Here is a 7,626-nt window from a genome sequence, read left to right on the forward strand (position 1 = left end):
CATTTTCTTACGCATTTCTGAGCAATGGAATAATCAACAAATAAAAGACTTGATACCAAGATCGGTTTACCCATAATAAAATGTAGCTCAAATGTGAAATTTCATTTTAAAAATGATTCTTTATCACCTCCAAATCAAAGTACTACGATTTCAAAATTTAGAGCAAAATTCCTCAATTTGCTCTGATAAAAATCACTCAGCTTTTAGCTCTACAACTTCATATATGCTCAAAATAGCAAGCAAACATTATTTGAAATTTAATACAATGTTCAGGCATTAAAAAAATATAAAAAATCCATTTTTGTCATTAAAATGGAAAAATCAGGTATCTAAAAGGTCTGCACCAACACCTTTTTGCAACCAACAATTTGATTTTAACTAAAAAGACCATAATATCAACCTTCAAAATGCACTGATTTATTTTTACTATGAGTCCTAAATACTGATATGGATCTCCTCATTTAATTTAAACTCAATTTAATGTTTGGATTCCCAAGGAGATTAAATCTAAGAATAAACTTTTGATCTCTATAATTAAAAATGGATCTTTCAATTGTCAAATTTTAATGCTTAAACAAAAGACAAAGCACGCAAAAATTTCACAATTCATCCGAAACTCATTGAAATTAAATCAAAATTTGTGTACAAGTCCAAACTCATCATATAAACATTTCAACACTTTCAGATAATGAATCTGAGCTAGTCAAGTCAATTATTTGACAGAGGTCAACTCTAAAATTTAAATTTAACTGAAATCCAACTTGATCGTTTAAAATTTATCCAGAATCTCCAAGTAAATATGATCACATGATCTTTCTTGCTAAACCAATTAACAGAATGAAAATTGATCTAGGTTACAAACTAGAACATCAAGTCTTCCTCTGTTAATTTATCCAATGCCTCAGAAGCACCACTAACCGTCCTACGAAAAACATCAATATTTGGCAATCAACACACCAGAGAGAGAAGGGGGGAATGTACGAGTAGAGGAGGAAAATTGAAAGAACACACATGCAACTAGCACAATGAACTTGGAGGAACTTACCCTTCAAAAAGTAGTTTTTTCTTCTCTTGCAACTCTAAGATCCTCTCCATATTTGGCAATCAACACACCAGAGAGAGAAGGGGGGAATGTACGAGTAGAGGAGGAAAATTGAAAGAACACACATGCAACTAGCACAATGAACTTGGAGGAACTTACCCTTCAAAAAGTAGTTTTTTCTTCTCTTGCAACTCTAAGATCCTCTCCATATTTGGCAATCAACACACCAGAGAGAGAAGGGGGGAATGTACGAGTAGAGGAGGAAAATTGAAAGAACACACATGCAACTAGCACAATGAACTTGGAGGAACTTACCCTTCAAAAAGTAGTTTTTTCTTCTCTTGCAACTCTAAGATCCTCTCCTCGATTATCTCAACCACAAATCTCACGATACTAGAAATGATAAAAATAAGAATAATCTATCTTGATTGGTATAGTTAGTCAATGAAATACAAGTACACACCTGGTTGGTTTATACTGCCCTATTCGATGGATTCTATCTTGAGCTTGCCTCTCCACAGCAGCATTCCCCCAAGGATCCATCAAAAAAACCTATCAAAGTGCAAAAGGAGAGTGAAACGTCAAGGAAAGTAGTCTGGGTCATTCAACGAAATATTATTAGTTCTGTGAATAATAAAAATGATTTTTCGGAGGTATAAATAATCCTAGATATTTAATAAAACTTTTTAGAGTTATGTAGAGTAGTACCTTAAGTACTTGATGTATCTAGAAATTGTGTAGATGATCAATCTAGAATAACTTCTAGAAGTATCCCTACTCTAGTATATATAGGGGTGGCCATTGTCATGTGTAATTAACCCAAAAACCCAATCAACCAATATCAACTAGTCTTCTTCTATATCAAAGTTTTCTTATTCAAAATATTTTTTCCCTTTCTAGCTTCCTCTTCCTTAGTTGAATCTTCCAATCTTAGTTAATGATCTTGGGCTAGCAGAAGGCTTCCTGAATTATATTTTTCTTCTGCTATTCTCTACATGGTATCCGAGCCATAGTCATTCTTTGACTTTTGAATTTAACTCAAGATCGGGTTAGTTGTAGATTCAACTGGTTTGTCGGTATGGATTTTAGCAGTCGTTTTAATGGACTGGGGATGGAGTTTTTGAATCAGTCAAATTACAAGGTATGGAAGACATGTATGGAATCATACCTTGCGGGAGAGGATTTGTGGGATGTTGTTAATGGGAATGACACAAGTCCTCCTACTGACGGACCGGAAAATAACAGTGCATACAAGAAGTGGAAATAGGTTAATGTGAAGGCGGAGGTCATTCTAAAGAGGACAATCTCCTCCGGTTTATTTGACCTGATTATAAAGTGTAAATCAGCTCACGAGATATGGAGGACCCTCGATCTCTTTTCAACAAGAAGAATGAAGCTCGGTTGAAGATATTGGAGTATGAATTGGCCTCAAGGTAATCTTTCTATCTCAGAGTATTTTTTGAAGATTAAGAACTTATGTTCTGAGATATCTTTGTTGAATCCGGAAGAGGCTATTTCTTAAGCACGAATGAGAAGAATTGTCATTCGTGGTTTGAAGCCTGAATATATCCCATTTATGACGTTGATTCAAGGATAGGCTCAACAACCATCCTTGGAGGAATTTGAAAATTTGTTGTCGTCACAGGAATTACAAGCAAAGCAGTTGGCTAGTGTGTTTGTCAAAGACGTAGAAGGATATGCTCTTGTAGACGACAAGAGAAACTTTTTTAAAGGAAAAACACGATACATGCCACACTCTCGATCCTCAGGTGGATCACGCTCACCTAAAGAGAAGGAAGACTCTTCTAACTATTATGGTAAGAAGCCTCTCAGATGTTATCGTTGTGGCGAAGTAGGTCACATTAAGAAATATTGCGAAGACAAGGAGAACAATATGGATCAAAAAGTTTCCGAAGAAGAAGAAGAGTGGGAAAAATGTTTAGTAGCTGAGGCTCGAGCAATAGATGTCATGATTTCCATCAATCTTAAAAGAGATTGGATCGAAGATTTAGAATATAATATAGCTGATCACTTGGAGAAGAAAGATATTGATGTTGTCGACGTTAAGCAAGAAATTTTTTAGGATGTTCCAAGTGGTGATATGGTAACTTACATTAAGGAAATAGAAAAGAACATCCCGAAGTAGTAATATCTGAAACTACATGTGCCAGTGGAGACCTTTATAGTGAAAGCATTGATGGATATGTATTGGAAGCGGAAGTTTTTAGTCAACCATTTGTAATATCAAGGCCAATAAATGAGGCGAAGAAATTTTTGAAAGCAGATGGAGAAAGTAAAGATCAAATAGATAAAGAAATTGATATTGAAGTCTCAAGGACAAAGGATATAAATTTTGCAAGTTCTGAAGATGCAAACAAATCTATCGAGGAGATGATAGATGAATATGACAGTGGATCATCTGTAGGTCTTGAGACTTTACAGGAAATTGATATTGTTTCTCTGGATAATATAATTGTCGAGAAATTAAGAGAAAGGGGGAGTCAGAGAACTCAACAAGGATATACTCTACATGGATCAACTCATAATGTAGAATTTGTATCATTTGAAGAAGCAAGAGGAGGTTGAAAGAAACTTCCGGGATTTTTACCAAGATGTGGCTCAAAGCTTCGTTTGAGTTCTTCCGCAACAAGTGTGGGGTAGTTTCCAAAAAATCACTTTAAGAGGGTGTGTGAAAAATAAAGATGATTTTTTGAGGTATAAATAATCCTAGATATTTAATAGAACTTGTTAGAGTTATGTCGAGTCGTACCGTAAGTCCTTGATGTATCTAGGAAATGTGTAAATGTTCTAGAGAAATAGATATTTATAGTGAATTGTAGAAAAATCTAGATTCTTGTTAGATAGTTAGAAAATAAGGTCATCAAGATCTTTATTGTAGATCAATCTAGAATAACTTCTAGAAGCATCCCTACTCTAGTATATATAGGGGTGGCCATTGTCATTTGTAATTAACCCAAAAACCCAATCAACCAAAATCAACTAGTCTTCTTCTATATCAAAGTTTTCTTATTCAAAATATTTCTTCTTCTTTCTAGCTTCCTCTTCCTTAGTTGAATCTTCCGATCTTAGTTAATGATCTTAGGATAGCAGAAGGCTTCCCGAATTATACTTTTCTTCTGCTATTCTCTACAAGTTCAAAATGTATCTGTTCTTTAGGTGCACGGAGATGAAGTTAAAACATCCCAAGCAAAAAAAATAGTTTTAACCTGAAGAGATGAAGGAATCCAACATATATTCAAGAAATGAAGAATATTTAATTACAAAGAGAGGAAAGGAAATCCTTGCGTGTGATTCCACTGTAAGATTCAGGGAAAGACCTCCGGCTTTCAAGCTCATAAGAAATATAATGCAATCTGGATCATTGGTAAATCTTGTAATTGCAGAATCTTTTGCAGTGATAGTCATGGATACATCTAATTGAGCACAATTAATACCCGACTGCCAAAAGCACACAAGAAATATTTTTTGTTGTGACTACTGACTGAAACAATAAGGGTAGATGTGAAGGGAATAACGAAGACATGTCTTACCTTCTGTAGAGAATAGTGTATCATATCCAAAAATGATGTGAATTGGCTGAAGACTATTTCCTTTGCGGAACCATCTCTTTCAATCATGAACCTTATTTCTTCTCTCTTGATCCAATAAATCAAACAGTGAGAATGCTATTATAAAGTATAATAAATAAGATTGAGACCACACCAAACCTTTTATTATTCATCAATTAGTTTCCACTCAATTAAGTGAGGGTGGTATTTGATGCAACATTTTCAAATGGTAAGCAAACTATAAAGCTAAGGTAAAATAAGATATAGTTATTTATTGAAAAGTAATTGTTTACCAAAGCTTCTATTTTTGTGCTTGTCTGAAAATTATCAACACAAAATATACTCGAGGTCCTAAACCCTTTGATAGCTGCTTTAGTTTTCTGATCATTTGCTGTGAAATCCACTGTAATTGATTCAAAACATGAAGGGCATGAAAGTTGTCCCACAATTGCAGAAAAGTTTATCAAACATGACTTGCAAAAGACATATGTGCTAGAATTAACCTGCAAGAATCAAAAGAGGTGCATTTTAATAGGCGAGTCGGTTTAAGTTTTCAAATGAAAACATAATAGTAATGAATTCATAGATAATTTCTTAGGTTGTCCACAAGTTTAATGAAAGTCATTTTAGTGTTAAAAAGCATTCCCCAAAAGCATTTCTAGTAAAAGAGGTCTTTCCTATGGTGCTGGAAAAGAATTTTTAGAAGACATCTTAGATGTAAATGTGGAAAACCATGGATACATTAAGATATGAAATATCCATCATATGATATATGAAATATTAATGTAGTGTGAATAGGAAATCCATCAAATTCAATTTTAGTGATGTATCAAGTTTCGTGAGTGAACTTATTCCTTTATTTTATACTTTCTATTTCTTTTCTTAGGGAAGTGGGAGAGTATGCAACTTACAATTGGATCTTAGACTGGATCTTGACATAAACCACATGGTTGTTCAACATAGCCAACAGTAGTTGTTCTTCCATTTCTAGCCAAAGCAGAACTTGAGCATTCCACAAGGTAAGGATGATCGACGGCCTGTAGTCAAACAAAAGATAAGACGTGTGAGTATAACTTTCAATTAGCGAAGAAGGGAGGAGACAAAGCAAGGCTTTCTTCTTTCTTTCAAAGCGAGAAAGGGAAAGCAAATGAATCGCAAATGAATCAAATATAAGAAAAAGTTTTCTAGTTATTACATAGATCATAGAAAGTCAAATTTCTTGCTTTAGTAAACGGTCTGAACTTTTTTAGGCTCAAGGGAGGATATATATATAAGGGTAAAGCAAGCCAAGAAATTACTGAAGGAATTATTATCTCCGAGTTCTGAAATATTAAAAGTTTAAACCAATAAACAACATTAAATATTTCATCTCCACAATTTAGTGATTTTACCACAATTGGCGTTGAAGAATTGAAATATTTCTTGTTAAGAAAAAAATTACCTTAGATCTGATCCATACTTTGAAGGTTCACAATGAATTTTATTCACGACGACTACCAAATTCAAGCAGCAACCAATACATTATAAAGAACAAGTTGGTTTGAAAGCATGGTATCCATACCTGCCGCATGCGTGAAAGTAGATTGAAAATGTTAACATTGTTATTCATCAACGTATCATCTTGAATGTATCTGTGCCAAAATACGTTAGGAAGAAACAATATAGTGATGAGAAAATGAATAATCCACTGGTAGTGTTGATTGTTTTCCATGAAAACCTGTGTAAAATGATCATTATATAGTATTTCCAAGAAAGGAACGTCTGTATGTTTTCAGGATGACTTAACACTAACAAATTAGATGAAACATATACCATGAAAAGGCATTTATTACACCATGAGTATCGAATGGAGAGCAAAAAAGGCCAAGATTACTTTCAAACAAGGAAGGGGGTCGAGTTTTGTAAGTATAGACAAAAATGTATTACATACGTATTAAATTATGCCCGACTTTCATCCTACAGTGATCTGTAATAATCTTCTTCCTTGACATCGAAACAATCTTTGCGCAAGGTAACCTGAATAAGAAAGTACTAACATGCTAAATAGGAGAAAAACAATTAATAACTCGAGCATTATGTTAATGTGAAAAAAACTTACGATCTTAGAGGAAGTCCAAGATCAACAGCCCTTCCCTTTTCTAGTAGGTCTTAGCATTATGGTTTTTAAACTTTTGTGTTTCAACAGAACCATTGCATCTCTACCAAACCCATGATTCCCTTGGGATTGTATGGGTGAGGCAATATACTAGAACATAAGATGTATCAACATCTCCGTGTCAGCAACAATATTATTTATCACAACTAACGAAAGGCATCAAAATAAATATATAATTTCATAACTTACTCTATTCCACCAACAGAAGTGTCGAAAATATTGGTGGTGGCAATGTGGACATTCGAATAAGCTAAAATACATACAAACACAAAAGGAAGAAAATAAGAGATTTCAAAAAGGTGAAAAATAATATTATGCTCAATGAAGAAAGATTTCAACTGTCATTCGGGTGAATATGAATAAATATAACATAGCAAAATTAAAACAAATCCTCAGCGATATGCTTCTCTATTTAACCAAGTTAGGTGCAAATATTAAAAAAGAAACTCTTAAGTCTACCTACTGTTGAGAGTTATGCAATCACAATCTTCACAGAAGGAGTACGAGTACGGAATAATTTCCAAGAAACGGACTGTCCAGAAGTAAGGATATATTTAGTTCGGAGAATAAAGATGTGAATTATGTTATCCACAAAAGAATATTAATCACAAGAAACATACAAGTGAGTAAAACTCTCCAACACGGTTCTGCAGGGGAGTACCACTTAACGCCCACTTATAAGAAGATTCTAGCGCAAGAGTAGCTCTGGTAGTGTTGCTGCGTATATTATTCACACAATGGGCCTGTGCAACAAAAGTGCAATCCATTAGAACATTGTGGATAAAGGGTTTGTCCGACAAAAACCTATAAATGTGAACTTTTAATAGACTTCGCAGTATATATATATATATATATATATA

At 34.0% G+C, this 7,626-nt stretch overlaps 1 pseudogene; it reads right to left on the reverse strand.

Annotated features, from left to right (window-relative positions):
- Nucleotides 1-849: 849 nt before the first annotated feature.
- Nucleotides 850-7,626, reverse strand: part of LOC107019683 — a 10,789-nt pseudogene continuing 4,012 nt past the window's right edge.

This window comes from Solanum pennellii, chromosome 5 (genome assembly GCF_001406875.1).
Source record: "Solanum pennellii chromosome 5, SPENNV200".
Lineage (NCBI taxonomy): Eukaryota > Viridiplantae > Streptophyta > Magnoliopsida > Solanales > Solanaceae > Solanum > Solanum pennellii.